The sequence below is a fragment of the Pipistrellus kuhlii genome, unplaced genomic scaffold (assembly GCF_014108245.1).
Source record: "Pipistrellus kuhlii isolate mPipKuh1 unplaced genomic scaffold, mPipKuh1.p scaffold_m20_p_25, whole genome shotgun sequence".
NCBI lineage: Eukaryota > Metazoa > Chordata > Mammalia > Chiroptera > Vespertilionidae > Pipistrellus > Pipistrellus kuhlii.
In genome coordinates this window covers 6,077,503-6,098,002 of record NW_023425524.1, presented here as the reverse complement: position 1 = coordinate 6,098,002, position 20,500 = coordinate 6,077,503, and the positions used below count along the sequence as shown (strand labels likewise).

The following is a 20,500-nucleotide window of genomic DNA, read 5'->3' as shown; positions in this document are numbered from 1 at the left end:
CCGACAGCACATCCCCAAAAGCACTGCACTCACCTCCATCCCACGCCCCGACCGCACAGCAGAGTCGCCTCCCTACCAGCACACCTCCCGCACCTGCCCGACACCATCACTGAGGCCACAATCCCACCCCCCCCCACTGAGCAAGCAAAGAACGCCGCACGAACATCACATCACCCCTCGCGATACCCTTCCTGCACATCCTACTGGAGATCAAGAAAGAAAGAAAAAGAAAGAAAGAAAGAAAGAAAGAAAGAAAGAAAGAAAGAAAGAAAGAAAGAAAGAAAGAAAGATCAATGATGAGAGAGAATCACACCTTCCTGCACATCCTACTGGAGATCAAGCTTGCGACCCAGGCATGTGCCCTGACCGAGAATAGAACTAGAATCTCCTGGTTCTTAGGCAGATGCTCTTCCACTAAGCCACATGGCCGGGTGATCTCTTCTACCTTTATACTCCAAATAATTTTCACAGCCAACCACACATAAGCCTCATAAAGATCCAATCTAGCCATGAACTATTACTTCAAGGGTTGTTTATCCTTCACCACTGGACACAGAGAGTTGAGCGTTGAGAACTAGGCCACACAGCTGGGATATGCGACCACTGGTTTCCAAACCTGAGTCTTCTGGTCCCTACACTCTATCCTTTGCTTCATGGCTCCCAAGTAATTGTCACCCATTACATTCTTCCCATTTAATTTTTAAAAATAAGCTCTGCTGGAGAGGTCAATAAGATCAATGCCATAGGATTGCTGATTGAATGGAGAAGGGAAGTGAGCAAACAGAAGGGAGGAAATTTCAATATCACCCCGTTTCATTCTCTAATGACTTTGCAACCCTCATGAATCCAAATGTCTCGGGGCCTTTATTTAATTGATTGGTTAAACATTATATTCATTGTAACATTTGATACAAATTGTGTAGGCAAACCCCAAGAAAGGGGGTGAACAAAACTGTACTGCTAATGTTGGCTTAGACACTTCGAAAAGCCAGCTTGCAAAGAGGACAGTACTTCTATAAATGTAGCATATGTTTTATTAAGGAAGGAAATAGGAATTATCTTACAGGAACTTTTTTTTCTGGTCCAGCATGCTTCGCGTCTTTCTGTGGGCACTCATTTTTACGCTCATTCTAAGTCTGTAACATGCACTGCCTTGTCATATATGGGATCCATGTGCTAAATATGTTACATTTGTTCATCACCAGCATGGATTAATTCTAAATGTCTTTCCAGTTGAAGGAAAGTCTAGTATTTTTTTTCCTTTTAAAACATAAAAAGTATCCTGCAATAGAAACAAATGTCTATCTGAGAGCCAGCTTCTGAATGCTGGACACGGAATATTTCCGTAGAAGCACAGCATGAGTAAATGACGCACTCTTTCTCCACATAAGGCTCCAGGTGCCTCTGTCACTATTTGATGACCCCTTACAGACTATGAATTCAGGAGACAGAGCAGAGGGAGCCAAGCCCCACTGTGCTCCCACCAAACCTCACCATTAATTACATACTCTGTGTAGCATAGTAGGGATCTTAGGGAGTGTCTTTGCTACACGGACAGAAGGGATGATTGGAGCAATGGAATGCAAGATGAGAAATCACTGCTACCCCGTGAAGTCGGGTGATAGGAACATTGTGATAGACTGTGTTCAAGGCGGTGGTTAAATTGAGCAGAATCAAGATGGGCAGACAACTCAGGGGTTGGCAATCAGCAAGTCCCACTGTGTTACATGCACAAGCATCAGGGTATATTTTATGAAACATACAGAAAGAAAATTAAAAAAAAAATTGAGAGGCACTGTAGGGAGGAAAGAAAAAATATTTTTGAAGTCAGTATTTCAAATATGCCTTAGCAATCCTAAGGCTTTGAGTTTATTGACTTCTCCAATAAAGCTGATTTTAAAAAATCAAATTGGAATTAAGCTACCTATAGCTTTAAGAAATATTGTAGAAAATATACGGATGTCAATAACAGGAAGAATTTTATGATTATAACCAAAAATATAAAGGTCAGTCTCCTCAGATAACTTGATACGAGGTATAGAAATAGATTTGAAGTTTCAACTAAGTTTTTGAATAATAAAATTACAACCACATTTTAAAATGAGAGTTAATAATGATTTTAAAGAGCGGCAAGAAGGTAGAGTAAAAGCATTAATAAATCACAAGTATATTTTGATTCTAAATCATTTTATAGGAACATTTCCAGATGTGGAATCTTATAGTTTGCAATAACAGAAAATTATTTTTTAGACTGTGAAATCTCTATGGAAACCTTTCTTGATTAAAGAAGCATTTCACAAATGTGTGGATGAAATAAACTTCAAGTGTTATTTTGCATTTATGTGAAATACAGATCATTTATATTAGAATCATTTAACATCTAATGGGAAAACCATATTTATCTGCCAGACAAATTTTGATGTTCCTTATCATTGAAATAACTCTTAAGAAATTATTAGACATATTTATATGAACTTTGTCTTCTACCACTTCCCAAAGAAACAGCATCTCCAATTCATTCATTCATTCATTCACTCAAATTTTCTTCCAAACTTGATGAGGTACAACTGAGAATTTTAAGTTTTATAGTGTTTTCTACTTGTGATTTAAATGGAAATGGAGCATTATGCATTAAAAGGCTTAGATTTATGTATTTAAGTATTCTAACCCTAGTTATAATACTCAGGAGTAAAATGTATATAATACGTTATTGAAAAAAATAGGATATATAAATATCTACAACGAGAGTAAGAATTTTCTTTTGAAAGTTCAGAGCATTAATAAAATCAAGACTTCTATTTCCAAAAACTCAAAATCGGGAGGAAAATGCACATATTTCTTTAGACAAATGGTAATGTGATCTTCATATCCCCGGGGCAATGTGAAGATACATAATTTATATATTCAAAATGTCTGATGCTGAAGACAACAAATAAGGGCAAAGTCTCTTTGGGGAGGAAAAAAAAAGGTCGGTGAGAAATTTAAACTGCATTCAGATCTTTCATTCAAAGGTATGCTAGCAGAAGAATCGTAAAGGACTTACAGAAAAATACTAGGATGAAAAGGGGAAGCCTGAAAAGAAATATTACTACATCAAGTCCATGAACATCATAATTAACATTGAAAATACGTAATATTACTACAGCCTGCCCAGTGTTGCTCAGTGGTTGAGTGCCAACCAGGAGGTCAAGGTTCCATTCCCTGCCAGGGCACAGGCCTGAGTTGGGAGCTTGATCCCTAGTAGGGGGCATGCAGGAAGCAGCCAATCAATGATTCTCTTGATCTCACCTGCAATCTGGGCTTGTGCCCTTGACTGGAATCGAACCCTGGAGACTTCATTCTGCAGGCTGATGCTCTATCCATCCACTGAGCCAAACCAGCTAGGGCTCATCATTGATGTTTCTATCTCTCTCTCTCTTTCCTCTCTGAAAACAATAAAAAGATATTTTTTAAAAAATTGAAAAACAAAACAAAGTTTACGACAGTAATTGGTAATTATTTCAGTGTAAAGGTTAGTGTTTGCTAGCGCAGAACTGATCTCCAAGAAGCTGGTGTCCCACAAGAGAGGCTGGCTCTGGCAGAGCCCCAGAGAAGACTGTCACAGTCTAGTGCTTTAGCATCCACTTCTGGTCCAGAGCGAGACTTAGACCTGGGTCCTGACGCTGAGTAAAAGCCGTGTGCTTTTCCGTCCACACACACTAGACTGGCAGGATAGGACTGGAGCCAAAGCCCTGCGTTGTTACATTGCTGTTGTGTCTAGATCCTGATCCTACTAAGAGGGGCTGCCTTATCACTCACACAACTTAGAGGATCATGTGACCAGAGGATCAGCATGACCTCTTCTGAGCTGTGACATCATTTCTCGTCAGGTTCCTGGGTGTGAGCAATAGTGGGCTCAGACACCAGTGATTATTCAGCTCTGGGTTTATTATTTTCTTTGTTGTAAGGAACTAGAGGCTCACGTGATTATCTCATTTTCATACACACCTTATCTTCAGAAGTGCTTGACCCATAGATGACAACCAATAAATTTGTTTCTCTATCTAATAAAAGGGTGGTTGGTGATGTGAATAGAGTGTCGGGTGGATTTAAAAAGACCTTTATATTGATCAGTGTACTTCCCTTACTCTCATACTGAGACATAGAGACTGTAACTTATTTTTATGTTTTTTACAACACTTAGAACCTTCCTTCTGATATGCAACACTATCCATAAATGATCATTGAGTAAATGCTCAATAAATATTTGTTGAATAGACTTTCAGGCCAGGCCCCCTTCCATAAAAATGAAATGCATTCATTTTATTTGGTCTTTTAAAATAGCTTTTGTCTGTAAATTCATATTTTTGTCTTCAGAGGCAAAGTTCATGATCAATGTCTACAACGTGTTCATTTCTCTAGAACGGGAAGTGAAGAGATTTAGAGAGATGTAGAAACCAAGAGAATTGGCAATCAAGGAACTCAGTTTCTTGTCATTTTCATTAAAAGGGGCAAAAGACTTTGTATGTTCTTGAGACAGTGAAATTAATGGTGCATCCTAATTAAGTGAATGTTCAGCCTCTTTTCTTGATTGCAGGGCCCTACAAAGTACAAGGAGAAAATGATCAAATTGCTTCATCCCAGTCTCTTCATGAAAAGAAACAGTCCCTTCTTCCTTGTCCGTCTTTCTCTTGTGGTCTCATGCAGTCAGGGAGTTGAGAGTAAATAAGATTAAAAACCACAGACATGTTTCCCCCACCATGGAGCTGATAGTCGGGACATTGCTCTGAAATAGGTTGGGCTCTGAAATTCCATTAATATATTTATTTGAAGACATAATCAGTCGTACTAAAACACACTTGGTCACATCAAAGCTATTCAACCAAAGCTTCCAGAATGCTTCTCTTACCCCAGTGTTTTATGGGATTTAGGGTGTAACAGAAACCCACCCAGACTTTGGGTTTCCAATTTTGAATCTACTACTTAGCCTATGACTTTTGGGAAATGAATGAAGTTCTTGGAGGCTGTTATTTCATGTACGAAATGTTTATAGCCAAATGGTGCACTTGATATGGAGGGAATCTATTTAAAGAAGTAGATCTATAATAGCCTCTTAAAAATTCTATGCATCTTTCTCCTTAATAATTAGAAATTTGTATTCATGAATAAATTGGGCTTTGAATAAATGTGGGTTCTGTTTTCAATCCTCAGGACATGTAATGACCAATATAAATTTCTCATGTGTTCCATTTTTGCAGTATTTCAGATGCTCAGATGTTTGCAAAACTTTAATTTTATAAGGGCACATTATAGGATTTATAAACATATTTTGATTGTATATTTGTGTGTTTTTTTACAATCCAGGTAGCAATGATAACTGCTAATGAATTATAATGTTGATATTTGTCTTAATGAATTGTAATGTTGATATTTGTCTTTTAGGCTTTCCATTAAAAAAAAATGGCTTGCATGTCATACTCAATTATTGATGTATCTGAAAGAATGAAGAAGACTGATATGGCTTCAACCACTCTAGAAAATTGAACACTCCCAAATGGTTGAAGTTATACAGCTTTTCTCCTAATTATGGAAGCCATTTTTTAATGGAACGTGGATTTTTTTGCATGTTTTCATCACTATGCACTGTCATCTCTGCATTTATTTCATAATGTGTATGGTTTCAGACATAAGTCATAGTTTAATTAATCATCTTATTTTGAACGTGGCTTCATTTAGAGATTTTAGTAGATTACTAGGTATGAAATACAGTAGGGGTTATGCTTACCCTTAAAAGAACAAGGAGCCAGGGTAATACAAAGTGTGCTAAAAACCAACCACAGATGTGCAATGAGGTAATATAGGAGAGGATCTATTCCATGTAAAATTAAACTCTATAATTTCTGAGAAATGTCTAAGTACCAACCAGATTTGTAACTAAGGTAAGAGGCAGCCAGAGGATATTAAGTCCATGGTTCTATTTTGAAGTCCATCCAATGGAACCATATGATCTAATCTGGTGCTCACATACTTAAATTATCTAATAAAAGTTCAGTATTATAAATTATTTTAAACCTAAGGACACAACATTATTTTTTAAACCTGTATCTTATTTTCTCTCTCTCCAAGTATTTTAAAGAACAGCAACCTCCCATTTATTTGATATAAAATTTTAACAAATCTGATCTTATGTTTTGTAATTTATGTCAAGGAACAATTGTATTTTTTGAATAGCAAATTAGGCAAATAGGTTTAGGCTACACATTGAGGCCTTATATGAAAAGTACGTTCTCTCTCTATTACACTGTTTGGTGGTATTTGTAGTGGGTGTAATTTAGGATATTCATCCTTCTTATGTGGCTCTCAGATCCTCCAGCTAGACACAGTCTCCATAAAAAAACAAAAACAAAAAACAAACAAACAAACAAACAAAAAAAACAGAGACATATACAGAAATCATCCTTTTGGTAAAATAAGATGACTGAAGAAAAATTTCTGCGTTATGACACCATTAGGGCTGGAATACAGCCTAAGGAGAGAAAGAAAAAAAGTTATACAAAAATGTCCTTACCGAAAGTCCCCCTCCCCAATTTTTTTCTTAGTAGATTTTTATTGATTTCAGAGAGGAAGGGAGAGGGGGAGAGAGATAGAAACATCAGTGATGAGAGAGAATCATTGATTGGCTGCCTCCTGCATGCCCCACACTGGAGTTTAAGCCCACAATCCAGGCATGTGCCCTGAACAGGAATCCCAGGAATTAAACTGTGACCTCCTGGTTCATAGGCCAATGCTCAACTATTGAAACAAGCAGGCTGGGCATACACACCCTCAATTTTGATAATAATACTGACGGGAGATATTTGCATGCATGCATAGTTACCTTGTTGTTGTAATATGCCACTTAGCTATCTCCTGGGATTTTATATTACTGATTTCTACAACATTGATTATCTGAAATGAAATCTACTCTAATCATTGGTATTTTAATATCCGATATTTCCAATGAGGTTAAGGCCATCTTATTTACATCAGGTATAAATTCATTGTTCCTATCCAAAATGGTCAGCTGGCACTTAAAAACCAAGTTCGTTCCATTTGCAAAATTTGTTCTTCTGCTCTTGGTGCCTCATATGTAAGCACTCTCAAGAGCTGTTGGGCTCTTCCCACTGGGACACCAACCCAGCTCTTCACAGGATGGGTGTGCATAGACAGGATTGCTAAAGACTCCTGGAAACCAGGGAGCCTTATGAATTAGAGGGCTCATCACCACATTGCAAGTCATTGTTTTGGAGGCTACATATTTGTAGGAGAATTTGAATCAAGATGCACACACGCCCAGCAGGTGTGGCTCAGTGGTTGAGCATTGACTCATGAACCTTTCCATTCCCAGTCAGGCACAAGCCTGGGTTTTGGGCTCTATTCCCCAGGAGGGGGCGTGCCAGAGGCAGCCAATCAATTATTCTCATCACTAATGTTTCTATCTCTCTCGCTCTCCTTTCCTCTCTGAAATCAATAAAAATAAATCTTAAAAATAAAAAAATAAATATATAAGATGCACACATTAATAGGATGTTGCTATAGCTTTAATTTGGATACATATGTGCATCTTATTTATTTATTTTTAATATATATATATATACACACACACACACAAAGGCAGTGTTTATTAAAATACATTTCATTTTCTAAAATTGACCTGTCAGCTGTCTAAGTGTGTATACATTTTTTGGGGGACACTCTATATATCCTCATCTCTGGAACTGCAAGAATATTATACTTAAGAACATGGCCAAGGTGTACCAAAGGCATAGACATAGGCTGCTTACTTACCAGAAACTACTTATTTTCAGAAAAGAGTGAGAATTGGTAAGACGTAAGGGAGATATTGAAGTATCCCTCTAGCGAGGAAGCAAGGACCCGCTGGACTTGTGTTTGTTTGGAATGTAGGTAGAGAAGGGCCCTCACAACCCTATGTTGCCTCTTTAGAGCCCCCCCCCCCACTTCCAATCCGCCCGTCCACAGGCCAGCTCTCCTCCAAAGGAGGAAAGGCAACCCAGCTGGTGGTGTACAAGCGGAGAGCAAATGAATGAATGGAGTGCGGGCTGGGGCGGTGGAGGCATTGCTGTTGCCTATTCAGCCACAGCAAAGAAGATGACTTACCAACAGCACTTTCATCATCCCGGCCAAATGTTTCTTCTTCCCTCTCTCATACGCTGCCTCAGTCTGTGCGAGAGAAATCAATTTCCTCTCCACCTTCCCCTCCTCTCTCCGGGGTCCAGAGGGAGCCAGAGCAGAGGGCAAAAGACTCCCAAGGTGCTTTTTTCTGCGGATCCTGGATCCTGGCTCCCAGGGGAGGGTGAGCCCAGGGAGGGAGAGAGGGGGATGGTCCCTAAGGAAGGTCCGGGGTTGCCATGGGGGGGGGAGGGGCATTTCACAGCCCAAACACAGAACCCCCACCTGGAGAATCATCCCAGCCCCACAGTCCCACAAGCAGTGCCTAAAGGGACATAGATTTCAGAAAAGGAAAAGAAAGGAAAGGAAGATCCTGAATGGAGAGGTAGAGGGACAGGGAGCGGGATGGGGCCGGGGAGAGAAGAGGGGAGCAGGAATCACGGTCTTACCCTACCATCCGAGCAGGCAGGCAGGCGATCTTTAGTTCCTGCAAGAGCAGGGATGCGAAAATGGCAAAAGAATGCATCCTGCTGCAAAGCCCTTCCCAGCGCACGCTCTCCCGCGGTAACCGCGCAGGAACTGGAGGGGATGGGACCCAGGGGGCTCCCCTCCCCGCCTGAAACCTGCTTCCCAAGGGACTATCTCCAAAGCTACTCTAGCTTCTAAGTCTGCAGCTGAGGTTTCAGGTGGTGTGAGTCCATGGAGTCTATTGCTTTGCATCCTGGGCTGCAGGAGTCGCGGTGGAATCAGCACCACGGAGAGCTCCCGCCGCCTCTGCGGCTGCCTCCGCTGCAGCCCCTGCGCCTCTCACCGCGGAGCGCAGTCCCCTTGCCTGAGCCTGGGGCACAGCGCCCCCCGACTGCACTGGGCCTCAGAGGCATCCTCAGCCCCTCGAACCCCCTCCCCCGCCCCCAATGCTGATGATCTGGCCATCCTAAAGTGATCACTGTGGGGGGGACAGGGAAAAGGGGGGGAGTGGCCGCGCTGGGCTTCTTATAAGAAGCTTCCCGCATTCGCTGGGGCTCAGAGGGCTCAAGGGGGAATCCTAGGGGGAAAATGTGCTGGAGGAATAGGATGATGAATGGTAATCATGAGCTTCCGGGAAGCAGGTAACTCTTAAAGCTCCCAGAGGAGGAGCAGGGCGCTCAGAGAGCAGGATTGGGGAGGCAGTGCCCTCTCGCATTCTCATTGGATCCTTTCCCAGCAGCCTCAGTCCTTCTTGCTGCACTCTCTCTCTCTACCCCGACGCCTACAGCCTTGCTCACTAGTTCTCTCTCTCTCTCTCTCTCTCTCTCTCTCTCTCTCTCTCTCTCTCTCTCTCCTCTCTCTCTCTCTAGCTCCTTGTCTTCTTACCACAGCTTTTTTACTCCTCTTTTTTTTTTGCAGATTTATCTGCATTCCAGCTCCCTGCTCTCTGGGGTTTACAGGGTTTCTGCTTTTCTCCACTCTCTGGATTTTCATTCTGCCTGCCTAAAGATCATCCCATTAGAAGCCCCTTTCCCTTTCCACCACCACCACCACCACCGCTCCCTCCCTTCCTCCCTCCCCAAACTAAGAGGCGACCTCCTCCACATTTTGCTTCCCTTCCTTGGGGTTCTCGTTGGCTCTCAAGGGGTACGGGGCTTGGACTTGGTTACATGCCACCGGGAAGAGCTGGTCATTTCAAAGTTCCACCAGCCTGCAGCTCCTCCTCGCCGGACCTCACTTTGGGAGATCATGGGTTATCTGTGTGAATTCTGGAGGTATCTGTTCCCGCTGTCCACCTGCTTCTGGAGATTTCTTTCCTCTGGTAAGTTATCCCCTTTTACGCATTCTTAGAGACCCATTGCAGCTGTTATTATTTTTTAAATAAGCCATGTTTGTTTTTAACAAACATTAAATGCGTTCTTGTGACTTGCAGAACTCAGAGATGTATGTAACTGCGTTTCATGACTGTGTTGGTTGCTGCTGTGCTGAGATACAGTCCATGTAGTGAGTCACCCCATCATCTCTACATTCTGTATTTATTTCCGCCCTCGCTGATATTACAGGCTGTAGGAAACCTTAGCCATCCCTCCACACCCCTGTCAAGGCTCCTGGGCACACAGTCTCATACCCTTTGGAAGGTGCGATTTGATGCTTCTCTAAGAGTGAGCCCAAGAGGGACCTTCTGACAATCGCAAGGTCTGGCAGAGATCGCTAGTCCTCTGGCATCAGAGGGCTGTTCATGTCAGTCTGTGTTCATAGCAGCCGGTTACCTGAGGGTGGGAGGACTGTGCAAAGTGTGTGTCTGTGGGGGGTCTGCATGGGAAGGAGTGCGAGTTCTCAGCGCATCATCGGCGTGTTCCTCACCACATCCCTCATCATGCGTGGACACGCTATTCCGGGCACTGTCTTCCCATCCGAGCATCCTGCTGGGAGCACCTTTCTGATGCCGAGAATGTAGCCGGGGGTGGTTGGATGGTTAATGGGACTCGGAGTGCTCGTTTCAGAGGGGGAGAGCTGTGCAGAGAGCGCGTTGATGATCTTGGTCTAATAAATGGAGATTCAGGGACAGACTTGATGTGAGAAATGTAACTGCCTCACCCCCACTTGTTCAGCCCCCAGGCTCATTTTTTAAGTATGTTCCTATGTCAGCATGTGTTTTTTTTTTTTTCTTTCTTTTATGAACATTTTTGTGGGCTTAACTGACAGTCCGGACTTTCACTAAATGCCACCCCTGCCTGCATCAGTACCCGCTGATGAACACTGAGGTTTAGGAGTTTTCTCTGACACCCCCCCTACAACCCCCCCCACCCCCCCAAGAACAAGTTTCTGCAACATCTCTATTTGGGTGGATGGTGAGACCCTATATACAAGCTTTTTTTCTTTCCTTCTTTTTTTTCTTCTTCTCCATTTTCCTATTAAAAAATAAATTCCCCGGAAAGAACTATTCCCCTCACCCTGATGCTGCTTGATGAGATCCCAAGTCCTGCTTTTTAAATGCAAAAGCCCTTTGAGCACCCACACCTAAGTGCTCCAGCTGCAGCCCAGCCCATCCCCCAGGCTCCAGCTCCAAGGGCTTCCCCCCTGGGGTTCCCCCAGAGAGCGGGGCTGGGGCCTGTCTGCCCCCAAGGCGCCCCCACCCGCCCCTAGCCTCTCCCCACTGTCTGGTTGCTCTGCCTGTCCAGTGCCCTGGGCGTCTGTGACTTCAGTTGGAGAAACCAGGGTTTAGCGTAATTCACCAAACCCAGCCTCCTCCTCCTCCTCCTCCTCCTCCTCCTCCTCCTCCTCCTCGGAGCTCTCTGCTGATGCGCAGGGAGGGGTGAAGGGAGGGGGCCCCCAACTTTCAGTGCAGCCAGACCTGCTCTTCTCCAGCTGGTCTCCTCCTCCGGAAAGACCCAGGCAGGCGTCCCTGTGGAGGTGAGTGCCTTTGGCCAGATGAGGACCTGACCCTGGGCTTGGGGAGGGGGGGATGCGGGTGGCAGAAGCTCCTGCAGGCTGAGACGCTGTATTTAACCAGCAACAGGCGACTGTGCCTGCAGGAGCTTCTGCCACTCCGGAGTCGCCACCGGAGCCACCTGGGCGCGGGGAGCGCGGGGGACCAGGTGCCCGGTGACCGACTGGCTCTGGTCTGGGTGCGGGGTGCGGGGCGTGGGAGGGACCCGCGCCTGGAGGGACTGTGCGGGGGCGCTGGGACCCGCTGGAACCGGCAGTTCCCTCAGCTCTGCGGCTGATGGGCCGCCCGCTGTGGGCATTGACAGCCTGGGAGCCTGGGACACACCAGGAGGGGGGTTGGGGTCAACCAGGCTGAATGCTCCTTTCCCAGCCTCCCTCAGGCTGCGCTGGAGCCAAATCCTCTTGGCTGGGCCGGGGGACAGGATTGGGGGCTAGAGCATCTCTCATTAGCGCCTTCTGCGTCCGTGTCAATGAATGAATTCATTGTTGATGAGCTGCCCTAAGACTAATCCATAAGGGCTCTCAGCCTCTGTCTGCCCCATAAAACCCCAGTAGCCACCTGCCTCTGAAGGGATCAGTTGGGTTGATTTTTTTTTTTGGGGGGGTGTTAGGGGGGTCCCTAAGTGACTTCTCAGGCTCCAGCTTAAAGTGTTGTTGACCCACCTCCTCTCCTCCCCACTCCCCTTCTCTAATGGGCTGGGACCTGCTGGGCGGTGGGATGGGGGAGCGGATTGCAACTTGGAGCTGGAGCTGGGGCTGTAAGGTTGAAGTTCAAGGCCAGGAGTGAGGGCTGGGAGGCATTGCAGGCTGCCCGCTTTCCCAGTTGGGCTTTTATGTGTATGTTTCCCCCGCTGCTCCTGGGCGTGGGATGAGAGGCGGGCAGCTGGGGCTGGCGCCGGCTCAGTGTCCATTCCAGAGGGAGGGGGGGGGGGTGGCGCTCTGGCCACTGGGTATCTCTGGTTGGGCATCCAAGTGCTGGCTCTGAGTTCCCCAGCTCCCATGGTTGGTCTCCTTGTCGCCTGGAGTGGATGCAGAGACCATTTTACTGGGAGCCAACCAGGTGGAGAAAGCCAGGAGCCTTGCAGTGCAGGGACCTCCTCCTAGCGGGACCCCTGATGGGCAAAGCTGAGGGAGATGGGGTGCCTGCTTCCAGCTGTGTGAGCCGCCCACCAGAGGCTGGGGGAGAGGAGGAGGTGACCAGCATTGCTACAGAGCCCTACCAGTGCTTGCAAATATTCTAGCCACTCCTGTGTCTGTCAGCCAAGAGCCCAGCTCCAGGGTGGAAGGCTGTCATAGCTCAGAAGGCGGATGAGTCAGGGCTGGAGGACTTTTCCTTGGTTGTGCCTTGTAGATGTGTCTGTCCTCGTGCAGCGAAGCAGGTAAGGACCCCTTGCCTGCATTTTCTTGACAATCCTAGAACCCGTGTCCGACCCATCCGGTGATCATTTTTTCTCTGCCTTGAGCGGTGGCATACAGCCTGTGCATGTTCAGATGGTTCTGCAATGATGCATAACTTCGTTGTATTCACATCCATGAGCTGTCTTCACTCCATGTACGTGCATGCAGTCATTTAAATGTCCCACTGGCAAGCATTGGGATATTTACCAATGCTATAAAAATTGTAAACTGGGCCAAGGTGAGAGGGGGGAAAAATGGGGAAGGGAGGGAAGCATAACCCCAGTGAAGAATGCGAGATGATAGCACCAGAAGTGCCTGAAAACTGCTTGTTGTTAAGGTCACAGACCTTAATATGTAAAGGATACTTGGAGAACTATCAAGGGCATCTGGAACTAGCAGTTTAATTCTGACTCCATGGGAGTGAATATTTTATGTTGTTATTTTTTTAATTTAAAAAATCCTGAAAGTGGGATTGGTTGGGTTGTCAAATAGAAGAGTTTGTTTGCCTATGGCAATGTTATATATGACCCCGGTGCAGAAATCTTTGGAGACTGAAAAGTGAAATCTGAACAAATTTTTCAAATAATGCCGAATCTCCCATAAATAAAGCTTTAAAAAAAAGTCCAAGTTTTGTAGGCGTATAATTTCAGCAACCAATTGATATCAGATCCAACAAGAAAGTCAATTAAGAGGACCAAACAAATTTTGAATGTTTTAGTAAATTTTGCTATTATTATGGATATTGTTTTGTTATGTCCTGTTTACTCATTGAAGGGTTCTGGTACTCCCTGCACTGTGAAGCCAAAATATTAATAAGACCCAATCCTAGAATTATTTCTTTTACCTCTAACACTTTCTATTCTCGAAGAAATTGCATTCTTTAAGAGTTTCTCTGGAACTATGTTTAGTACTTCCATTTATTGACATAGATGCCCGATCAATACATTTTCTGCTTGTAAGGCTCACTGTTAACATCTTGAGGAAATATGAAAGATAATTGCAACTCTGGGTCATAAAATTGCAAAATTTTAGTGCTGTTTGTTTGTTTGATCCAAGAGGTAGTTTCTTTTCCCTGGAGAAAGTAATTTATCAGTGAAGTCCAATTCCTCAATTCCTTTGCATTTACCCTCTGGGATTATGTTATAGTGAACTTGCTCACTGTGTCTGTGAGTGTGTGTGTGTGTGTGTGTGTGTATCTCCATTTTTGGGTGGGTGGACGGTACTTACTTTAAACCTATGTCACTTTGGACAAGATATCATATATTATTGATTTCATTTATCACTTAATCAGATAACATGTGATTCCTGCTTCTCATGAGATATTTTCTTTTAATAAACTCAACTGTATAATGGCAATGTACTTTTTTATAAAATACAGGATATCTTGGTTTTCTTTATGCAAAATTATTGGTATATTACAATATACCAATATATTGTAATATATTGTAATATATTGGTATATTGTAACTTAAGTTGGAAGAAACCATTGGAACTCTTATTTAAGTGTGTGTGTGTGTGTGTGTGTGTGTATGTGTGTGCGCTCCCATGTGTATGTATTATGTACACACATGCAAGTTAGCCTTAACCCTAGGCCGGTATTAATATGTAAATAAAAATGGAATCTCTTTTCAGAAGATTGCCCTGTTTGTTTCTCTCTGCAAGTGCAAAGAACTCAACTGGTAGAACTTCAAACTTTTGATGCTTTGGTTTTCTATATTTCCTGTTATTTTTATTTTTTTCGTATTATCTCTAGAATGATCAGTTACTGACTAGAATAAGTCTCTAAAAGTTTAGTCATTTACAAAATTGGATATTGTTATGAAAAGTTCAGACACAAACATAGATGTAACACCAATCTGTGCAAGTTTAGTACAAATTTATCTTTTATTTAAAAATATCGCAGAGGTATTTGGATATGACTATGATTTACAATTACTGCAGTATTCTTTGAAGATTGTTAACATTTTTCTATTGGTTTCCTAGTAGTGGGTTATTATGAAAAGCAGAGTGAGATGCATCTGGGATCCCTCCCCCAAGTTCATTTCTAGTTCTAGCTCATTAGAGTGATCCTAGTAAGAGTTCTTGGCACTTTTCATTTATTGTCCTCATCTCCCACCTAGGGAAAACAAAATCTACTCCATAAATATTCTTGTTAATAAAATGACATGAGATGAGTATGCTTTAAAAAGGCAATCATTATGAAAACAAAACATATTCTGAAAAAGATATCATGCTCATTTGATTTATTTTTGTCTTTTTGGGTAAAATTCTCTTTCTAAGCAAGAGATAATGTTGACTCGACTTTTTTTTTTTTTAATTAAATATTAGTAGTCCATTTTTTTAAATCTATGGTGTCTAATGAGTTTAAATAATATTCCTTTTGTTTTGATATTGCGTAGCTAAAGACTAATACACTCCTCAAGGCACATTAGTTCTTATTTACATTATATTTACCTTGATTTTAATGGAGTTCTGGGAGAATAGTCACTCACGTAGAGAGAGTTGCTCTGCCTTGACTTCTCAGTGTCATTGAGTAAAAGGAAAGTCTGGTTTCTTAGCAGATTTATATTATTAACCCCGTGATCTCTACCAGTTCAATTGAAAACAAGATACAAATATTCTTACATAACAACTTTCAAAGTGGTTAAACTAAAAAAAAAGACCATTATTTCCAAACATCTTTTACAAAGTATAGTCAACTTACCAGAGTTAATGAGATGACAGCTGGCATCCTTGGTGTTTTAATTTAGCAACTACTTGGGTAATTTCATTGAGACATTTAGGGGTGTAATTTTGACCTGTTTCCCCGCACATTTCTAGCTGCTTTTATGATGATAGTGTTTATATTTTATAAGTTCCAAAGGAGAGCAAAACCCCAAAATAATTTGTGTTTGAATATTATTGGTTGCTCATGGATAATCTTGATTCTTAAGAGAAAGGGATAGTTTAATAGTGTGTATTCTCTCCTAGAGTCTAGAAATGATTTCTGAAGATGAAATTTCATCATGAACACTAATGGCCTTTCTACTGAAAAGCATCTGGAAGTTCTGGCCAAACTTTTTTTTTTTTTTCATGGTGATATCAAATAACCACTCTAACCATTTATACTGGTCATCAGATATCCTCATCAATAACATTTTTGGGTTTTTATCACTGTCATCTCAAGGCATATTTGATGAGTCATGAAGAATATTTATATTCAATTACTCATGTTCAGGCCTATCAGTTACAATGCCTCCAAAGATAATGAGTTCATAAGCTATGAATCCACACTTCTGTGGTTAATGTTTAAAATAGTGTGTTTATGCCAGCAGCTCTGAGGTATTTCTCAATTTTGTGTTCATGCTAACAAGTCATGAATAACCAGCTGATACTCTAATAATGGACATAAACCCAGTGATGATTTTCCAACCTATTTCTCCCCAAGATTGAAAGATACGACTAATATGTTATTAATGAACTGAGTGGCTTCCTACAATTTTATCGTGAAATAGTTTTGTTGGTTTTAAAATGTTTATTTTCAACCAAGAAAGTATAAATTCAGAGGTGGAAAAATGGCATGCAATCTAATAAGTTAAGGAATCTTATAGATTCTCATTCTATAGTCATTGCTATTTCTTAAACACCATTCATAACCTCTTTAAATTTTTATTCTTATTACGCTTACAGTCAACAATGCAATTCATTCTCAAAGTGACCTATTTTGGCTTATGATTAATTTTAGGAGTATTTGTTTTTTTATCCCTAAACCCTAATTTATTGAGATGTAAATGCCTTTAGAAGCACCCGAAGCATTACACATTTTTTAATAGCTAATAAAGAAACTACCATCTTATAGTTTCAGAAAATTAAACCTATAAACTACACTTTTATTGATTAAATTAATAAATATGTTAATGTTACCTTCAAACACATTGTAGCTCTCTGCTCTATAAGAATTACTGTCTCATAATGGCACATTTCATTTCCATTCCATTATGGATTTATTTTGAAAGAATGCTTAATAGATAGACTTATTCTTCTTAATTTCTGTGAATAGAAGCCAATCTCCTCAGGACTGAGCTGATTTTTATGAACTTTTCTGGAGTCTCGCATTTTGTTAATTTTAATAGCTATCTCCAGACTATTGCACTATTAAAAAACAATCTAGACTTGGGAAGACCGGAGCTGAGTCAACATGCATATGAGATTTTTCAGTGTCAGATAGTGGCTAGCGTATACTAACAAACTGCTATGCTCTACTAGATTCATCAAACACCCATTCTTACAACCAAAAATTATTATTATTTTTTTTTAAATTTGTCAAGTGAATTTTTTTTCTTTGCTTAATCCCTTCACCCTCATCTCCCCTCTTCTATGACAGCTGTGTGTTCTGTCTCTCTGAGCCTATTTCTATTTTAATAGTTTATTTTATGATATTCTACATATGAGTAAAGTCAGCACAATACAATCTACAGATGCTATATTATTGAATTGTGCACCTATATAATTTTATTAACCACTGTCACCCCAATAAATTTAATAAAAAATAAAATGAAGTATGTCAAGTGATAACCACAAATATAAGCCAGTTTGGAGAAAATGATTATGTCAAATTAAAGAATAAACTAAAAATCTGAATCATGGCTTCACTCAGGTATCATAATACACACATGTTTGCAGGATGCTTACAATAAATGGATGCTTTACAGTTCATCATGTCTTTGCTATGCATGTTTTTAAAATTCAAGTTTTTATTACTGCTATTAGATATGCAATTTAGTACTGTGAGTAGAAGCTAAAGTTGTATAGAAGTTGTAGCTAAAACAAGTATAAAAGAAAAGTTAACCCCATCAGAGAGTTCCTGGGGTATACAACATATTTAAGTGACTTTCATGTCTTTAATGTGGCAATATTTCTGATGGTTTGAAACATCAGCCCTGTAAATCTATGGATAGAGATGGTGGAAGAGTCTTTTTCAGAAGTGAATAACTCTTAAAAAATAGTAAACGCAATATAAATTTTTAGAAGACAATTGTTAAGGGTTGAATAAATCATGCTCTAAAGTTGTACAAAATGTGTTTTAAGGTAATTAATCCATATATTTCCCCACCTTTTCTTTTATAACCCCAACCATATTAACATATAGACAGAGTCTACCTTACTTAAAACATTTATATTGAATGCTTCTACCTAAGTTTACGATAAGAGACTTCCTGATTATTCCTTTAGACCTGTCACTAATATATAATAGAATGACAGAGTTACAGTACATTTTATAAACGTGGTAAGTCATACTTTTTAAGATTATACATTGGGATAATATGGAAGAATATTAAGGTTTTCAAAAATAGAATAAAAAGAACTTGCCAGTTATCAATTAACTAAGCAACAAGTGAAAAGTATATTTTTTGTTTTCAATGACTAATTTTACTCTGAATGAAGTTGTTAAAAAAAGAACAATTTGTGAATTTTAATTCATAATTTCCTTGAATAAACAATTCAGATAGAATCTGAGTTTTTGGGATTTCTAAGACATACTCTTTTCTACTTACAGAAAGTTTCTATCTGTCTTTCACAATCGCCCCAACTCAGCACTTTCCTTTTGCAAGTGGGAAATAAGAAAATGGAATTCAGTTGACTCTGGGAATTGAAACTTAAAGTTAAGATCTAAGAAAAAGGGGATCCTGAGCAATTTCTAAAGGGGCAGTCTACATGCCTTTAGAAATTCATCTTAAGCCCAGCCAGTGTGGCTTACTGGTTGAATGTTGACCTATGAATCAAGGTTCAATTCCTGGTCAGAGCACATGCGAGGGTTGCAGGCTCCATCCCCAGTAGGGGGCATTCAGGAGGCAGTCAATCAATGATTCTCTTTCCTTTTAAAAAAAAAGTATTTTTATTGATTTCAAGAGGAAGGAAGAGGGAGAGAGATAGAAACATCAATGATGAGAGAGAATCATTGATTGACTGCCTTCTGCATACCCCTCACTGGGATCTAGCCCACTACCCAGGCACATGTCCTTGACTGGAATCGAACCTGGGACCCTTCAGTCTGAAGGCAGACGCTCTACCCACCAAGCCAAATCTGTAGGGCAGTGCTTCTCTTTCATCATTAATGTTTCTATCTCTACCTCTTCTTTCCTCTCTGAAATCAATATATTCATCTTAAAACATTTTTTTTTTACTAAGGTACTTGTTTTAAGTATCTTTCTCACCTTTGGGCACATAGGTCAAGTATTTACAACCTACCTCTCCAGCACACACACATTTTTTCAATACATCACTCCTTATTTGAGTACTTTTAGATCCAAGACAGATTATTGACACTTTCAAGGTAGAGCTGTCTCTATATTTGGGCTAACACTAATTATGTTTGACTAGCAACAGAACTATGGGGAAATATAACTTGGAGCATCAAGGTTTCCTCTTAGAGTGAACTGTATCGGCTTTTAATTTGTGCCTTCCACATCTATAAAATGCAGACATGTTAACACATCTCTTGTTTAACCAATTTGAAAGACAAAATGACCAATTGTGATCATAGAGAGATAGGCCAACGTGAATATGAAAGATCACTCATGTCTGTTCTTTTTAAAACCCATCCTTGACAGCTGTTATTTAAGGAAATCATGTCTTATTTAGAGTAAGAATCAGCAACTTCAATATAAGCTGCGGTTATTAACTATTAAAATATTTATTTCTCATCAATATTGAGTCAGTAAAATAAATAAAAGTTTAATCTAACTTTAATGATTCTTTCATCACAAACATTATAAGCATTTGACATCCTTTACTATCTTTTAGATACAGATTTTCAGATGTCTAAGCTGAAAATGGAAATTTAATTGCTCAGGATTTGAAACTACACAGTAACTATTGACTGAAAATTTATCTATTACCAAAGTTTGGTCTCCAATAAGTTCTATAATGCTGATTCTCATAATTATTGTTTAGAAGTAATTTCTGACAAGCTCAGACAACATGATTTTTTTTTTAAATTGTGTATGTGATATGCTGAGTATAGCTGATGTTAAATAGTCTCATATGTCAGACATGGTAATGTCCCATTTATACTTCCTTATAATATCCTTCAAAATCTGGCTGGTTCTTTTTAAATAAAAACACTCTTCATGATTGTAGACTATGTTTATCATGTAGGTGTATTTTGCTTCTGAAATGTAGTTCTTTATAGTTTAAGCTCTGTGTGACTTTTTGAGTTTCAAAGACCGTTTTGGTTATGTTAGTAGTTAAAGTAATATTGACAAGAATGGCCCTTGAAAATATCAAATATTTTCAGAATTGTGTATTGGATAAAAATGGGGAAGTCAGGTGCTTATTGTTAACATTTTTTTTTTTTTTAGAGAAGCTGGAATATATTACTGACACCAGTCAATGCAAAACTAACTAATATTGAAACAATGGGCCCTTCCAGCATCTCTAGCAACTGGGAAAGATGTTCTAGGCATCATTACTAAAGTGACTTTCTCTAGTTCAGTGTAATATAAATATCTGTGTTTTCCAATGGTCTTAGGCTCTACAGCAGTGGTTCAATGGCTAG

General features: G+C 40.6%; 1 protein-coding gene and 1 long non-coding RNA gene across 3 annotated transcripts in view; one reads left to right on the top strand and one right to left on the bottom strand.

Moving 5' to 3' along the window:
* Positions 1 to 4,461: 4,461 nt before the first annotated feature.
* LOC123653005 lies at positions 4,462 to 8,419 on the bottom strand. The gene is made up of 2 exons (XR_006742621.1): positions 8,137 to 8,419; positions 4,462 to 4,580 (listed from the first exon to the last, which is right to left on the bottom strand). It is a non-coding gene; the product is annotated as an uncharacterized LOC123653005 (long non-coding RNA).
* A 1,182-nt stretch (positions 8,420 to 9,601) lies between these two features.
* Positions 9,602 to 20,500, top strand: part of BRINP3 (BMP/retinoic acid inducible neural specific 3) — a 167,012-nt gene continuing 156,113 nt past the window's right edge. The window contains exon 1 of one of the 2 annotated variants that reach the window (XM_036453621.2): positions 9,602 to 9,937. The gene's annotated coding sequence lies outside the window, so the exon portion shown is untranslated. Of the gene's footprint in view, positions 9,938 to 12,829; positions 12,945 to 20,500 lie in introns of those variants that run through there. The other variant, XM_036453622.2, reaches the window with a different exon arrangement.